At 45.0% G+C, this 17563-nt stretch overlaps 1 pseudogene; it reads right to left on the reverse strand.

Annotated features, from left to right (window-relative positions):
• Positions 1–17563, reverse strand: part of LOC112672646 (guanylate cyclase 2G-like) — a 45396-nt pseudogene that overhangs the window by 24194 nt on the left and 3639 nt on the right.

A 17563-nucleotide genomic window follows, 5' to 3' on the forward strand; every position in this document is an offset into this window, starting at 1 on the left:
CTTTATATTTTGCTGTGAGAATTAAATAAGTGAATACAAAGTGACGGAAAGTAGGCAAAATAAGCATTAATATATTTTAGCTGCTACTACTACTGTTATTATTAATCTTTTTTTGCAGACACTACAGTGATCTTTGCCTAGGTGTGCATTCCTAGCCCGCTTCTTTGGTCAACAGCCTTGTGGGCATTTTCTGGAGAAAGGAATAAAAAAAGCAGAAGGAAGGGGTGTTAGGAATCCTTTCCCCTAGCTGGCATCCTGGCCTAGTAATCAGCTTTACTTTGGGGTAAAAAAAGTTCAACCTGACATGTAAATACCCTGCTTCTTCCTGATTGGATAAACTAGAGTTCCTTTCAACTCTAGTGTAAAATATTTCTCAATATTTACTTGAGATCAAGGAGAGAGGGGAAAAAAATGGAAAATCTGATCTAAGCGGTGAATTTTATTTGAGTAGTATTTTGTTATTTAATAGTATTTTATTCTGAGGAAGATCAGAATTTTCCAGAAAGATTACAGTTCAGTTTAACCCAAGACACAGAACAACTCAGAAATTCTGGTATTTGTTCTTTAAATAAGTTTTACATCACCCAGTTATCCCATCTCCCGCACTGGCTATTATACTATATGTTGGCAAATCAAACTTCAACTAAAAAATAAAATAAAAATAAATAAGTTTTACTTACATTGACTTTGTCATATACAAACTAGAGCTTGAATATCCATCCAATCTATCTCATTATCTGAGTTTCTCAAAACATCCTGAAAAAAACAGTTATTCAAATTATTACCAGTGACTTCACTGGAAGCACAGGGATCTTCACATGTTGAATGGATTTGATTCCAATCCACTGGATGATTTTGACCAGAACTACTACAATCCAAGGCACAGTACTCTATAGCCACTACTGGAAATTTCCCAGGAGACATCATAACCTGACTCAATGTTGAGAAAATCATGCAGTCTGGAGTCATAAATACTTCCTCATTCCTAACGTAAAGCTGAGGGTCACATAACACCATGGGTAGGATGAGCCCAGAAACACAGTTCGGAAGTGGCCATATTGTGTTAGGAGATGATAACAGGCTCAGACAATTTCCACCCAGAGCAAAGGAAACCAGACTGTTGGCAATTCCACTGCTAACCGTACCCCCTGCAGGTGGCCCAACAAGATAATTCAGGTCTTGCAATTAGACCAGAGAGGAACCGTTCTTGGACAAAGGGCGAAGCATTGGTAAGGTTCCTTATTAGCTGCTGCTAATCAAACTTAAAGGAAGATTTACTAGTTTACTTATTTTAAGACTCCCCCCCCTTTTTTTTTTGCAATAATGGGTGACAATGCAGATGTTGGATGGTTCTGTGCAAATTCCAAAGAAGGGAAAGATGTTTTCATGCTTTAATTCATATACCTGAAAAAAATAATAGTAGCTTACAATTACAGTGTGTCTTCTGTGCCAGGAACTCTGCTATGTGCTTTATATACTCGCAGTTAGTTCTCACAAAGAGAAAAGGTGAGAAAAGAACTATGACTTCTCCCATTTTACGGAAGAGGAAACTGATGATCAAAGAGTAAAATAATGTGTTGAAGATTATGCAACTTATTAGTGGCAGAGCTGGGAGGTAAACCCAGGAGGTCTGCCTCTAGCAAATAAACCAGAGGAATTATCAATGTCTAACCTTAGCCATGGGGATTAACTAAAACCGCGTCACAGTAAAACCTGGCTCTGCTTCCTGATGATGTTCATGACTGTCAATGCCAGTGTGTAGGGGCCATGCCAGGTCATAGATTTTTTTTAAGATTTTATTTATTTATTCATGAGAGACACACAGAGAGAGAGGCAGAGACACAGGCAGAGGGAGAAGCAGGCTCCATGCAGGGAACCCTATGGGGGACTTGATCCTGGGTCTCCAGGATCACACCCTGGGCTGAAGGTGGCGCTAAACCGCTGAGCCACCCAGGCTGCCCCACAAGGTCATACATAGATTTTGAGCAAGAAACCAGACCTCATGAATCTGCCTCTATCTAAGGATCCAAGTTCAAGGGAGGTGAGCAGCGCTCAAAGACACAGAGGATGGAGAAACAGAATTAAGACCAGAAAAATTAAGGGGAAAGAGCAAGGCTAGAAGGTGTCCCAGATTTCAGGTGCCTGAGTCAGGCTAAAGGATCTGAAGCCTAATGTCTGAGCTGTCAGGGGATGGGGATAGTGGGCCAAGGTGACAGAAGCAGTTTCCCACCATTGATCCTTTGGACTTGGATGTTCCCAGATGGGGATGGGAGCCGGCAGCAGAGAGCCAGAGAACAGCACTACTTTCTCTCCTCCAGGAGCAAGGACCTCACCAGCCGAATTTCCTGCAGCACAGATGGCTTCCTGACCCAGGCTTTTGCTTGGTTACCAACATAACAGATGGCCACATAGCTCCCCTGGAACCAGAGACAGAGTGGATCATCTAGGATGATCAAAAAAAAGCTTGACTCAGAAAAGACTAGGAAAACTGGTAAGAAACCCATCTACGAAAGAGACCATCAAGCTCCTCACTGCCCACATGAGTCCTAGGCAGGCACTGTGCTGCGTGTAGGTGCTCAGCTAGCTGCTGACTACATGAGATCTCATTTTACAGACAACACAGTCCTGCGAGGCTGGTATGATTAGCCTGTTTCCAGATGAGCTCATTGAGGTTAAGTGACTTGTCCAAGGTCACACATTTGTAGGAAGTACAGCCAGAATTTGAACTCCAAGATCACACTGTTTCTATTTTACAGTAATGTCCCATTTTCATTCAGAGGAATAGTGAGCTGAGGTCTTAAGAGTAAGCCCAGAGTCAAATACCTGGATCAGGCCCATTTCTACTACTTACTCCCTACATAATCTTGAACAAGGGATTTAGCTTCTCTAAGCTTCCATTTCCACATCTGTACTATGGAGATTAAAAATAAAACCTATCTCATAAGGTTCCTATAAGGGTCCAGTCAGTTAAAATATGTAACACTGTCAACTCAAAGCTGGGCACATATCAACCTTTCACTCAGTAGCATATCTTCTTGTCTGTCATTATCTATTGAGTCTGCTTTTAGAGAGTCCATCAATCACCACAAGTCATAGGACAACCTATAAAAAATCTGCATAGAAGAGAGAGAATCTGGACATAAGAGAAAGTAAGCCTCAGCATGATTTAAATGTCAACAAAGATCTGCCATTTTTAGGATGGGGATAACTGCAAAGAACTCAGGACTGTGATGGGGTTTCCATGGAGGCAGGGACCCCTGTGGGATGGAAGTGAAGGTCCTTGGAAAAGGTAATGTTTAAGCTGAACCCTAAGGACAAGAAGGTTCCAGATGGAGTGGGACAGGGATGGCAGGCATGGCATGGTCTGAGGGCAAAACACACATGGCATAAGCAGCAAGACCCATTGGATGAGTACAGGATTTAGGCTAGGAAAAACATTTTTTCTGAAAGTGGGCTGGGACTAGGCAGTAGAGATCCTTGAGCCTCTATTACAGAGTTTGGACACTATCATACCAGCAATAGAGGTGGAGACCCCAGTGATGACGATGCTTGAGGGAGAGGAGAGCCAACATTTCAGGAGGATTAACCAATCCAGACACACTCTGGGTTGATGGCTGCCATCTCTAAGTGGTTACTTGACCATAATATACAGTTTCATATGAATAAAGGTCCTTAGGGTTTTATGGGTGATAATCTCCAAGGCAGTTTTTTGTAGCTGGAAAACCCAACTGAACACTTACTAGAAAAATAAGTTCAGTTGCCATAAGGAAAGTGTTGGCTCCAATCTTTGCTAAATCCAGGTTAGGGCAAAGAACAAGTCTTCCCTTGCTTAGAGCTTTTGGCCCCTACTCTCTAGAACTTCCATTTCAAAGAATAAATATAAGGGGATTTTTTTTCTTCACATATTTTTCACCCAGGGGACTTGAACTTCTAAAGGAGGGCTAAGCACAGGCAACCATAATGGTCTAGGGTGTGGGAGAGAGCATGAGGAAGGCAGGCAGGAATTATGCTGCAAGCTACAGCAACTGCCAATGCTTACACCACAGCAACATCATTACCCACAAGTGATTCATCAGTGCTGAAGTACCAAGGATGCAGTAATCCATGCTCTAGGACGACAATGTCCAATAAGGTGGCCATTAGCCACACAAAGCTAAATAAATTTAAATTAATTAAAATAATATAAAACTTAATCAGTTCCCCAGCACACTAATGTTTAATAGTCTTGTAATGGTACCATACTAGACTGTGCAGATTTAGAATATTTTCATCTTCATAGAAAGTTCTCTTGGACAGAGCTGAGTCTAATCTAGACGACAGCATAGGAATCACCTGGGAGCTTATTAGGGAAAATGCAGAATCTCGGGCCCCACTCCAGACCTACTCAACCAGCATCTTCTTTTTTAACAAGAGCTCCAGGTGTTTCATACCCACATTAAAGTTTGAAAAGCACCAGTTTGGAGTCACAGGACTACCCTGGTTATTACTTAGAGTGTCCCTCTATTCACAATACTCCGCCTGACAGAAAGGACATATGGGGAATGGGACAGAGACACATACTAGGACCTACTTGCCACCACTATGCCCTCAGTAGTACCTGGTAAAGCCCCACTGGGGCATAAAAGAGCTCTTCTCCCTGCTGGCTCTTGACAAAGGGTCTTGCAGAAATCATCACACTAGATGAATTACTGTTGTCCCTTCTTGACACACGGGTGCCTCTCTGGGATGGATGGTGTAAAACAGGAAGCAATTCCATTGTTCTCAGCAGCATGACCAAGTACTGAAGAAACTGTGATTTTTATCGGTGAGGAAAATGAGTGCCAAGGTCATACAGTTAATAAATGGGAGACCCAGAACTTCAATTCTGATCCGTCTGACCCAAGGTGTGAGTGCTTTGCTACTATAGATGTCATTCTTGTGTCTGTACCACCAAGATGATGTTATGGTTCAGGCTCTGGGGTCCAACTGCCCAAATTCAAGTTCTGGCTCTGGCACTTAACTAGATGTGTCACCTTATGTCAGAATCCTCTTTCTAAATGAGCATCTAACTGCATTACCATCCAATTTAATACCCCCAGTGCCTCCCCAATGTCTAGAAAATGTGTTTGATACAGAGAAACCCTGTTTTTCAAGAAGGGTCTTAACTGGAACCCTACTGTAGAAACCAGGTAGGACAAAGCAGAGCTGCCTTAGTTGAAGAGGGAAAAGGGAGGCTCAGGATTCTTCTCTGTCACACCTTCACCCTCAATCTATCGTTCACCTCCCCCGCCCCAGACCAGTGAGCCCCAGAATCTCCAGGAACACTTGAAAATGACTTGCTAATGAATCTCAATCTGATCTTAACATGTTGGAGCCTCCTTGACTTTGGTACCCTCAAGTCACCTTTTTCTGGAAATTCCTAATTCATTTATTGAATAAATACTATACCTAAGGATAACAATCTTTAAAAAAAAAAGAATACTACAAATGACAATTTTGAAAATAAAGCCAATATAACAGGAACAACATGTATATAACATGAGAGAAATGTTTGATTCTGATCCATAGTGTATTCCTTATCTTTAAAATCAACCCAAATGTCTGTTAGAACAAACTTGTATACTTTGGTCCACTTTTAGTGCTTTTTTACAAGCAACAATATTCTAGAACATTTTTATTTTGCGTTAAGCCATTTAAAATTCATACATCTGATCAAGTACATAGGTTCTTGTTATTCTCTTTATATCTTGAATAGCATGTACTCCTAAGCAAGCACTATCTAAAATTCTAAAATGATTGATATTTAAAATAAAATTCATTTCACTTGTAGGTTTTTAATAAATTAAGATAAAGGTAAAATTTACTCCCCAAGAACAAAGAGCTCTTCTTAAACTACAGAAACCCAAGTCTATCTTTCTAGTTAAAGAACATTTCTCACCAACATTTCCAGTAGGGCAATAAATGCTCCAAAATAATCAGTATATGCTTGCAAATATTGCACTTTAATATTAATGATAAAAACAGAGAAAAAGAAAAATGGAAAGAAAGACATTTCAAAATTCCAAGCAAAAATATGCTAAGTCATAAGAGATGGCCATGATAGTATTTTTTGAAATTATGTAAATGTTATATACTTATCAAATAATGTTATGCTGACTAAATGTGTGCTAAGCCCCCCAGCATTGAGTCCCCTACATCTTGGCACACCCTGTGTTACTTCTCTCCTGGTCACCGCTAGCAAACCACTCTTCCCAAATGTCACCTCTTTTCTGGAGCCTTCACAATGCTGGATTTGCTCCCTCTATTTGCGGGGCTTCTGTCTCACCTGGTAGACACCTTTCAGAGCACTTTTCTTCCTCAGAAGACATCATTTGCGGTGTGACCCCATGCCTTGCACTATGCTTGGTCTGCAGTCAATGTCTAATGTGTGTGTGTTGACCACATGAATGCTACTGTCTTCATCATTAGTAGATTAAAGGAGTTAATGTGGTTTAGAAAATGACTCAATGCTGTCCAGGAGACAGTTTTAATGTTTGGACAGGATATATGGGTTCTTATACCCACAGGGTATTAGAGCTGAAGGGAATCTTCGAGACCATCTGATCATTTCTAAGTATTCAGAAACTGAGGCCCAGAAATGACGTTCCCAAAGATATTCATCAAGGAAGAAGTGGGAGGCCCACAAGCAGAATGCAGGGCTCAAGACTCTGTTATGCACCCACTTTATAAATGAGCCAGCTTCAGCTTTCGGAAATCCCTAGATGAGATCCCTTCCACAAATCACACACAGTGAGCAGGAAATGGATACATGAGCCAGGTGTGGCCTCACTTGTTCTGGGGCAGAATGGTGATGTCATCATAATTGATTTGCCACCAAATGTCTTTATGTCGCTTTTGCGATTTTCCACTCTGCATCCGTAAAACCAGGCCTATGATGACAGCTCCTAAGACGTAAATCAGGAGGGTCATTGTGAGGATCACAGGAGTCACACCTGGAGGGCAGAGACGAGTCATTACTACAGCCTGTCAAAAATGGAAGTGAGCACATCCCAGCTCCCCTGCCGGTCCTGCCAAGCAGATGCCTCAAGCTAGGATACAGTGGGTCCATTCAGACTTGTCTCTTCCAAGAATTCTTTTCTGACCTCCACTCTGGTTCCTGTGGCAACTACACTCACCTCCACATCTGTATAGAAACTTCCATCACAGAGAATGGTGATGACTTCCGACTGCTTTTACCACTGCCACTTTCACTGAACATTTACTATTTGCTCCTCTTAGAGTTGTTCTCAGCTGTGATCCATCTAACTCCAGAATGGGCTTCCCACCACCAGGCAACACTCCCTTGTTCAGACTCTCTCTAACTCCTTAGAAATGAGGTCTCTGAGACTCACATCCCCGGAGCCAGGCTGCCCGAGAGCTGAGGTTCTCTGCAGGGTAGGCAGGTGATGTGAGAGACTCTGGGGGTTGCTGCAGGTGGAGGGTGCTGCTGGCTGTAGTGGGTGGAGGCCCAGGATGCTGCTAAGCATCCCACAGTGCACAGAACACATCCCCACACAAAAAGCATCCTGCCCCAAATGTCAGTAGCACCACTGCTGTTGAGACACCCTACACTGACCTGTAGAAGCAGGTGTAGGTTCACAGAGAACACTGTAAAATCCACAGCCGTGTCTGTCTTCTGGGAGGGAGCTGTGGGGCCAATGAGTCATGGAGAAATTCACTATGGTCTTTAAAAAAAAAAAAAAAGACAGTTAAAAAAAAAAAAGACAGTTAAAGGTCAGTGCCCACTTGATTTATTGCACTGTGTCTCTACCTTAATGGGAGCAACTAAAACAGGATGTCGTTTGCAAGAGGCAGGCCTTGGTCACTTAATTCAAACATTTGGTGACCCATTCAATTTCTGCACCTTACCCAGACTCTTCATTTAAAAAAAAAAAAAAAGATTTTCTCTATCCATTCATGAGAAACACAGAGAGAGGCAGAGACACAGGCAGAGAGAGAAGCAGACTCCCTGCAGGGACTCCAAAGCGGGACTCAATCCCAGGACCCTGGGATCACACCCTGAGCCAAAGGCAGACGCTCAACCACTGAGTCACCCAGGTGCCCTAGACTCTTCAAATTCACGTGCAGATAATCTAATTCATGGAAGGGCAATATCTTTCTGTTGGGTAAAAAAGCAAGCCTAATCTTTTGATTTAAACCCTGTCACTTTTGATTTAAAAATGATGTGCCAATTTTCCAGCACTGTTGGGATTTTCTCCTGTGGTTGATAGAGACAAATCTTGTTACAGAGCAACTGACGCTTAACAGACCAAAGCATCTTCCCCTAACTTGGAAAATGCCTGCTCCTACAACACTGAAGGTCTATTTTGCCAAGGTTATTTCATTTCCTGGGCCAACTTACTTTGGCACATTAAAATTCCAAGAAAGTAGGGAGGAAAAAAGTGTCAAATCAAATCTGTATTAGGGGTGGTGACTGTGGGGACAAATAGAAATTCAATTAACTTTTAGGTTTCCTTTCAGTTTTCTCATTGATTTAGAGCTGAGAGGGGAAAAACAGAGTTTTCTAAGGATTCCTGGGCACAGGAACCCAGGACAGCACCCAGGTCCAGGTGCCCACAAGCTCTCCATTTGGGAATCAGGCTGCCTGGGTGAGTGGGTTTGGCCAGCTGGGACTCAACCCTGCAGGGGGTCACTGTGTTCTATCACCCCTAGGCCAGGGCCTCTCCCCAAGATCACAGGCCAGTGGGACTGCCAGGCTGCTGCGTCAGAGGAGGCCCAGGTCCCGATGGAGGTGCACTTGGGTGGTATTGTGTTCTAAACTGGAATCTGAAGTGGCTGAGCCACACCCATGATCAAGAGCAAGATTGTTTTAAAGGCCCAAAGTTGATCTTCATGAGAGTTCAGAGAGCTACAGACAACCTGTGTGGTAGATTCCAGGAGCTAGATCCCACACTGGCCTCACAGTAGGAACCCCCAGACCACCCTCCCCTCCCAGGTCCCTTCCTGTAGCACCATCTAAATGCCAAGAAGTGTCCGCCCAGTACCTGATGACTTTCTGGTAGCTGGAAAGTAATATTGCAGGAAAGGAAGAAAGAGGGACCCGTTTCTGGATTCCTGTAGGGCATAGACCAAGTAATCCATGTGCCTTTCTCCCTGGGAATCCACAATCACGGGGCCAGTGATTCCTGGGAAGAGAGAAGATGCCATGATGAAGAGGAGGGAGAGGTGCCTGTGGCTCAAAATGCCAGCCTGCCAGCTCCTCTCAGCAGAACCCCCACCTCAAAGCCACCAAAAGCCAGCCCAGAGGTTTTTGCCATTTCCGGGAATCTGAGGGATAGTCAAGGAGGAGTATGAGAAAACCAACATGGTTCAGAGGGAGCCCCCTTATGGAGCACAAAAGCCACTTTGGGAAGGGAGGTATATGTTGCTAGGCCTATGCTGGAGAGCCCACCCAGGATTTAAAGGAAGAAGAAGAAGAAGAAGAAGAAGAAGAAGAAGAAGAAGAAGAAGAAGAAGAAGAAGAAGAAGAAGAAGAAGAAGAAGAAGAAGAAGAAGAAGAAGAAGAAGAAGAAGAAGAAGAAGAAGAAGAAGAAGAAGAAGAAGGAGAAGAAGAAGGAGAAGAAGAAGGAAGGAGAAGAAGAAGAAGCTAAGCCGTTTTTTTTTTTTTTAATTTTTATTTATTTATGATAGTCACACACAGAGAGAGCGAGAGAGGCAGAGACACAGGCAGAGGGAGAAGCAGGCTCCATACACCGGGAGCCTGACGTGGGATTCGATCCCAGGTCTCCAGGATCGCACCCCGGGCCAAAGGCAGGCGGTAAACCGCTGCGCCACCCAGGGATCCCTTTTTTTTTTTTAAATATGTATTTGACTCAAAGGCTAAGCCGTTTTTAACTAATTTCACATAAAACCCAAGATTTGTGCTTCTCTACAACAATCAAATGTGACAAAAGGTCAGTGACATGCCAGGCCCCAGGCACGAGTCTGCAAACTCTATTCTCAGTGAGCCCCTTCCCTCCTCGTTTTGGTTTGTGCCTGGCATTAGCACAGGGCCTGGTCCTGGCCAAGGTGTGTTCTTTGTCCCTGCTAGATGTGCTCAGCCCCACGCACAAAGGGCACATCACAGATCCCAGAGGAGTAAAGCACAGCTCCTCCACACCTGCGACTAAAGACCCCTGGCCTGACATAGGACTCACTGCTGATGTGTTCCTAATGGGGACAGGACTCTAGAGGACCATTTATTCAGCACCTGCTACGTGCCCAGCACTGCAAGTCATGGTGATTTCACACAACTAGTCCCAGTTGACCCTGCAGAGGAGGCATCCGATCCTTAACAACCAGAGGGAGGAAGTCAACTCCCCTGGGTTTTCAGAGCCGGGAAGAGGCAGGCCTATTGGGCCCCCGCCTCCTTCCCAGCAGCCCACACGGCCTTGCTGTGCACAGGCGTGCTGACACCCTGAATGTAGGGGTTGAGTGCAACTCCCTGCTAAGGTTTGCACAGAGGGGCCAGGGCAAGTGCCACAACCAGCACTGCTGCTTTCAGCATGAAGTTTCCTCATTGCACCAAGAGGGGAGGCGAGCTCTGTTTCCTAATATTACCTCCTTGGCCAAGGGCCTCTTTTCGATTGGTGTAAAGACCTGCAGCCCTAACTAGTTCTGTGGCTGTGGTCCTGGCCACTGTGTGGCAGAAATGAAGACAAGAAGCAGAGACTTATATCCTGCTTCTGTCAAGGGCGAGTCCTACAGCTCATAAGAGAACAGAAGCCAGTTTAGGAGGAGTGAGTGGCCTCCAGCCTTGAGTCTCTGAAAGCCCAATCACCCCAGAACCCCAAGGTGACATGCCTTGGGCTCTCTTAAAGGGTCTTGCTGGCCCTCATGCCCTCCCCTAATTCTAGCATTAGAAATTTCTAAAAGGGCAGGAGAGAAGAACTAAATTAATCTGGTAGAGAGGATAAAATAAGAACAAGAAGACACACTCTCCACTCACCCCACCTCTTTTTTTTTTTCCAAGCAAATGCTTCAGGGTCATAAAGAAAGGGAGGGAGGAGAACCAGTTTTCCTCTTGGAAAAGGACCTGATGGAGCACACGTGAACTGAGTCTGTGAAAACCCCCCAAAGCAGGCCTTGGCTGGCCTCTGTAAGTCTCAGGACAAAGTTTAGGCTGTCATGTATCAGGTGAGTGAAAAGCCAATGAAAACACAAATAGCTAGCATTTAATGAGCACATACTATGTGCAGAGCGCTCAGGAGGTGTCAGCTACACCTCAGTGTTAACACAACAGTAAGAACCTGAGCTCCTAGGGGAAGTCATACTCAGGTCTGAGTATGACTTCTGGTTTCACCATCTAATGACCTTGTCGCCTCAGACAAGTGCATCATCTTTCTGCCCTGGGTTTACTCCCCTGGATAATATAATCCAAACAGTAATAGTTCTGCCTCAAGGGTTGTGGGAGGATTAAATGAGAAAGCCCACAGAAGCTCTTGGAACCCAGCTTGGTATGAGGTGAGCCCTTGATCCATTCTGGCTATGATTACCATGTGTGGCAGGAGGTTATGAGCTCTGTCTTGGAAATGAGAAACTTGGAACACCAAAAAGCAGTAGCAGTTGGTCAGCACACCGAGTGAGTCCTTGCCAAGCCTATCCATCCTCACCACTGCCAGGAAAGCCAGAGAGGGTAAACCCATCACTGGAGGCTGAGAGTCATGAATCAGGTCCCACAGCCTTGAGTTTTATTCTTGATGGAATCAGCTGGAAAGGAGCTGTGGGAGAGACTGTCTGCACTGGTGGCCAGGGGACAACGTGCCCCAGAGGCCCTCTCCCCGGCCTGGGCAGCCTTCTGGACAGAGCACAGAGAGTGGCCCTGGCAGCCTGAAGGCTGAACCTGAACCAGCCCCGGGGAAGGACCGAACTCCCTCGGAGGGACTCCCTGACTCGAGGAGGCTGGCCTCTAGCCACGGGCCCAGCCTCTCAAAGCCCCACCGCCAGGAGCAGCAGGCCTGAGTCTGGGGCGCAGGGAAACCCACAGCGGCCAAGCCCCTCGCCGTGCAGCGCCCCTTGGCTGGAGCCCTCAGGGTGCGGACCACCTGGCACCCATCCCGGAGCTCTCTCCCGGCCTTGGCCAGCGCCCGCACCGTCTCCACGTGCAGGAGCACGGCGTCGTGAAAGTAGGCCAATAAGAGCTCACCTTCAGTGGGGGAGGCAGAGGCAGGGAGGACTCTCTCCATCCTCCTCCCCTCGTACCACATGCACACATGCACACAGGCACCTTATCTCCATCACTCCAGGGGGGGAGGAGGGCCGCCCACATGCCTGGGCCTGTGCTACCACAGAGGACACTGCCTGTTTGGGGCCTGGGGGCAGGGGATCCCAATTAGATCACGTGATCTGGGAGCACCTCTTTAAGCCAAAGGTGGGAGGGAGTATGGTTTAATTGAAAGAGGGCAGATTTGGGAGCCAAGCTGGCTCTGCTACTTTACTGGCTGTGAGGCTCGGGGTAAGTTCCATAACGTCTCTGAATCTCTCCGAATCTTACTTCGCTTGTTTACGAAATGAAGAGAAAGCCAGAGTCATGGTGAATATCAGGAGAGTTAAATGCCTGGCACATAGCAGGTCTTCAATATTATATGTTCTTTTCATTTAGTCAACAAAAATATAAGTGCCTACCAAGGGGCTAGGCACCGTTCTCCCCATAGAACCTGGTACAGAGCTAACATTTAGTAGATGATGCCCCCAAATATTTATCCATTGATCGTCTTTTCTTCTGTGTTAGGATCCACGTGTCTTCTCCCATCCCAAACCATCTGCTTGCCTTGATCTATCCTAGCTCCACATCTCTGATCCCTCCATTCTGGTTCCTGGTCCTGGCACCCTGCTGGGAAAGGGAATTGTCATGATCTGAGTCCACCTCCATGTATTTACTGGATTATTAGATCCTCAAAACTGCAGCCCAGAGGCAGATGTCCTCAGGAGTCTCAACTTGCAGGTGAAGAGACAGATGTGTAGGGAGGTTAAGCAATTCCCCCCTCAAGACCTGCAGTTAGTAAATAACAAAACTGGGATGGGAGCCTAGGTTTCTAACTCCAAAGCCACTGACATTTCACCTAGCAACCTCTGTCCTACCCTGTGGTGCTGGGGTGCAGATTTCACAAGACAGCATCAGACTACTGTTTACTGTGGGCTCTGAAAGATGAGAAAGTGTGTGTGTGTGTTTGTGTGTGTGTGTGCGTGCATATGCATGTGTGTATATCTGTGTGTATGTGTGTTAGGGGACAGGAGCAAGCAGAGGGGATACAAGAGGGAGACTATCAGCCAAACACAAATACCCCCCAAGGAGGGGGCAGGGAGGCCCCATACCAGACCTGCTCCTCCGCGGAGATGGAGCCGTAGAAGGGCGGTACCCTCAGCCTTTGGTAGACTTGTTTCCAGAAGCCTTCATCTCCAGGGTCTTCTCCATAGGAGTCCAGAGTTATGAGAAGCAGTGACTCATAGATGGTGGGGAAGTGTGTCACCTTCTGATTTGTCAATACCTCCTTCCAAAAACTGTCCTAAAACACAATGAAATAAATGCAACCATTTGTAAGAAATAAACCTGTTCAAGGGAACCGCATAAAGACAATGTCAAATTTGAATCTCTCCCTTGTAATTCTCTGAAACACAATGACTCTGGGAGGCCTGCCATGCTAGGTCCACATTTTTGATCCAGCACTGAAGCGTGGGACAGAAGCCAAAAAATAATAGAAAAGAATAAAAAAATCATGTGGGGTGTCAAGCAGCCTAGCTTCAGAAATCTTACCTTCTAGCAATCGGTAGCAAAAAAACTTTAAACATTTAGGACTGTTGATTCTCATTTTTCTGCCTGTGGTTTCAGTGGTTTGTTAGGATCATTATTATCTACATTATTATTATTTTTTTAAATAAAATTTTATATAATTGTATTTATTTTCTAATACAAAAAAAAGGAGGGGGAATCTATTGCAGAAAATATATAGGTTTATCCTATTTTCCTTCATATTAACATCTAGCTTTCCAAACAACATTTTAAATGTTGGTAAATATTTCCAGGCCCACTTGTGTATTTTTCCATTGAGCGCTCTGCTTTTTTTTTTTTTCCTGTTTGTAATCTAGTAGCTGTATTACAATATTTTCTTCCCTTTTTAATTTATTTTTTAATAAATTTATTTTTTATTGGTGTTCAATTTGCCAACACCCAGTGCTCATCCTGTCAAGTGCCCCCCTCAGTGCCCGTCACCCATTCACCCCCATCCCCCGCCCTCCTCCCCTTCCACCACCCCTAGTTCGTTTCCCAGAGTTAGGAGTCTTTATGTTCTGTCTCCCTTTCTGACATTTCCCACCCATTTCTTCTCCCTTCCCTTCTATTCCCTTTCACTATTATTTATATTCCCCAAATGAATGAGAACATATAATGTTTGTCCTTCTTCGATGGACTCATTTCACTCAGCATAATACCCTCCAGGTCCATCCACGTTGAAGCAAATGGTGGGTATTTGTCATTAGAAATGACAAATACATTATTATTATTATGAAATTAATGCCCACTCATTGTATGTATATATATGAAGTACAGCAGATTCCTCCGTGATTCCCCCACGGCCCCTTCCTGTCTATTCTGAGAGTTTTCCAGCTGTTCTAGGCCTGTCCAGAGGAGTGTGTAAGTGCATGCCCATGCATTTTACATAAATAGTATCACACTATAATGCTGTTCTGCATCTTGATTTTTCCCCCACCTAAGCCTATAGTGGGAATATTTCATAGAGTGGATTTATGCTATTCTTTTTTTAAAGCAGGGTGAATTCAATTGCATGGATGTTGTGTGGTATATTTTTAGTTCTGTAAGCTTTCTGCCACTGCAAGCCAATTGGAATGTAATCATCCCGAGGTTTTGGGAGAAAGTGATGAGGGGGCTGAAAGGCTTCCCTGCCAGTACAAGACCGGGCCCAGCTCTCCTCATCTGCTGCAGGCAGGAGCAACAGAAGTGAAGAGAAAGTGGTGGCCAGCAATAACAAAGGGAGGTGGGAGGATGTTCTGGGAAGTCTGGCATATGTTGAGAATTATGACTGACTGCCCAGAGAAATCTAAGGCACTTTGGGTAATCCAAAATACTTCTTGATAAAGAAATAAAAGAAATCCAGAATATTATTATACATTTCTTTATTCCCTTTTGCTCCATTTCAGATTATGATTATATAAAACAAGCTCACTTCATGGGGCACCTGGGTGGCTCAGTCTGTTAAGAGTTGCCATGTTTGCAGCTCAGGTCATGATCTCATGGGTCGTGGGATTAAGTCCCACCTTGGGCTCTCTGCTCAGTGGGGAAGCTGCTTGTAGATTCTCTCCTGCTGCTCTTCCCCTCACTCGTGTTCTCTCTCCAGGAAATAAGTTTTAAAAAATAGAACAAAACAAGCTCACTTTAGAAGGATAAAACTTCTATAAAAATTATATAGCTTGTTCTTAGCTAAATGTACATGGCGTTTTTTAGAAGCCTGCTAGTGTGATGCGGTGATTAAATGGACATTGAGGCCAGCCCACCTGGGTTTGAATTTTGAAGACTAGTTCTCCCTCCTGCTAGTCACATGGCCTCAGGCAAGTTATGTCAGCCCTCAGGGACTTAGTTTCCTTATCTATAAAATAAGAAAAATAAAAAGTATCTCCCCATGGAGTGGTGTGAGTTGAAATGGATTTCAGTATATCGAGTGCTCGCAGTGGGGCCTGGCACCCAATAAACACTCCATATGCAGAGTTACTGGGGCTCAGTCCCAGTGTCCAAAAGACCCAGCTATGCCACTCAGGAGCCCTGAGCTCTTGGGTCAGGTACCTTAGTTATCTGAGCCTCTGGTTCTTTGTCTGGAATGCTAATAGCATCTACCTCACAAGGCTGTTGGAAATGAGTGCCCTGATGGTGTAACTCATGCCTGGAATATCTGCCTCTCAGGGCTCTCAGGAATACTGAGTGCAGAAATACAAGTAATATGTGTACATATAGGGACTTAGAGAAGGGACGTGGTACATTTTAGCCATCCCGATCATTACCACATGGATAAAACCACTTAAGAATTGCCGAATGGGACCAGTATGTTGATTTTTCCAGGCCTTTGCTGGGGCTCCAACAGGGACTTCTCACTCACTATGCAGAAGAACTCTGGGTACGTTCTTTCAGGTCCATTTCAGTGCCCTGATCATAAAATGCAGACGTAAGGGAGCCTGGCTCATATAAGGTAGTAGTGAGTATTCAGTGAGATAATGCACTGGCATATAGCAAGTGTTCATTACTTGTTACTTCTTTTTTAAAAAAAAAAAAGATTTTATTTATTTATTTCAGGGAGAGAGAGAGTGAATGTTAGAGAGTGTGAACAGGGGTGGGGCAGAGGAAGAGGGAGAGAGAATCTCAAGCAGACTCCCTGCTGAGCATGGAGCCCAACATGGGGCTCAATCCCACGACCCTGAGATCATGACCTGAGCCAAAACCAAGAGTCTGACGCTCAACTGACTGACCCACCCAGGCACCCCTACTTGTTACTTCTTACTGTGGGGATCACTGAGGGCTTATCAGCCCCTACCTCCAACCATTGCACAATAATGAAGACAAATTCTCCTGTGCTGAGTCCCAGGTTCTCTGCAGCCAGCAGAATAGTTTTTGCATCCTCTGAGCTGCAGATTAAGATGACAACTAAGAAGAGAAAAAAAGCCAATTGTACATGCTCACGAACATACACACGCATACACACTTTTCAAAAAGTGTGGCCTGAAACCATTTTAAATAAGCAAATGAGACCTGAACTTTCTCCTTCCTTGAGCATGCTTTAGGAAACAGGAATGCCTAAACCATCCCCAGCATGTAAGCTTCCTAAAATGCGTCAGCAGCCCCCACGCTGGCAGCTTTTTCCTGCAGAACAAAAATCCTCACTGCGGGTCTCTCCCAAAGTACAAGCCAAAAAAGTTGGTGGCCGCTTCTGTGCTCTAGTTTCTTCATTTAATTCACTCAGAGCAACAGACCTGGCTTGTGACTCACCAGCCACATAGCAGTTAGGAGGAGTTCCCAGATAACCCAGAATCAGGAGCATTCAGACCTTCTGAGTTTGGATGAGGAGGAATGGGCCATCGAGCTTTTCTTCCATCCAAACACATCAGCATGCATTTTGAGGACACCCAAATGAAGTGGTGACTTATTTTTTTAAATGAGGTAAATGACAATCTGCTAATTTGAATCCCAATTGTGTGTCAGGCACTGTGCTGAGCCCAGGATACAGCAGTCCGCGAGAGAAAAGACCCCTGCCCTCAGGAAGCTGCCAGTCACACAACATACAAGTGAAGGCATTAAACAGATCATTGAAGATTCTAATTGGTGAAGGGGATGCTCTGATGTTAATGTGTCTGTGTGGTGGGGGCGTACTGCTCCATATCAGGTAGTCAGAAAAGGTCCCTTGGAGGAGGTGGGCTCTGGGCTGAGTCTGGAAGGATGAAAGGAAGCTACCTGTAGAAAGAGTGCTGGGTGGGGTGGGGTGGGGTGGGGTGAGTTGGCGGTAGCACTCCAGCCCCAAGGGATCAGCAAGTCCCCAGTCCCAAGGCC

The sequence above is a fragment of the Canis lupus genome, chromosome 28 (assembly GCF_003254725.2).
Source record: "Canis lupus dingo isolate Sandy chromosome 28, ASM325472v2, whole genome shotgun sequence".
NCBI classification, from domain to species: Eukaryota; Metazoa; Chordata; class Mammalia; order Carnivora; family Canidae; genus Canis; species Canis lupus.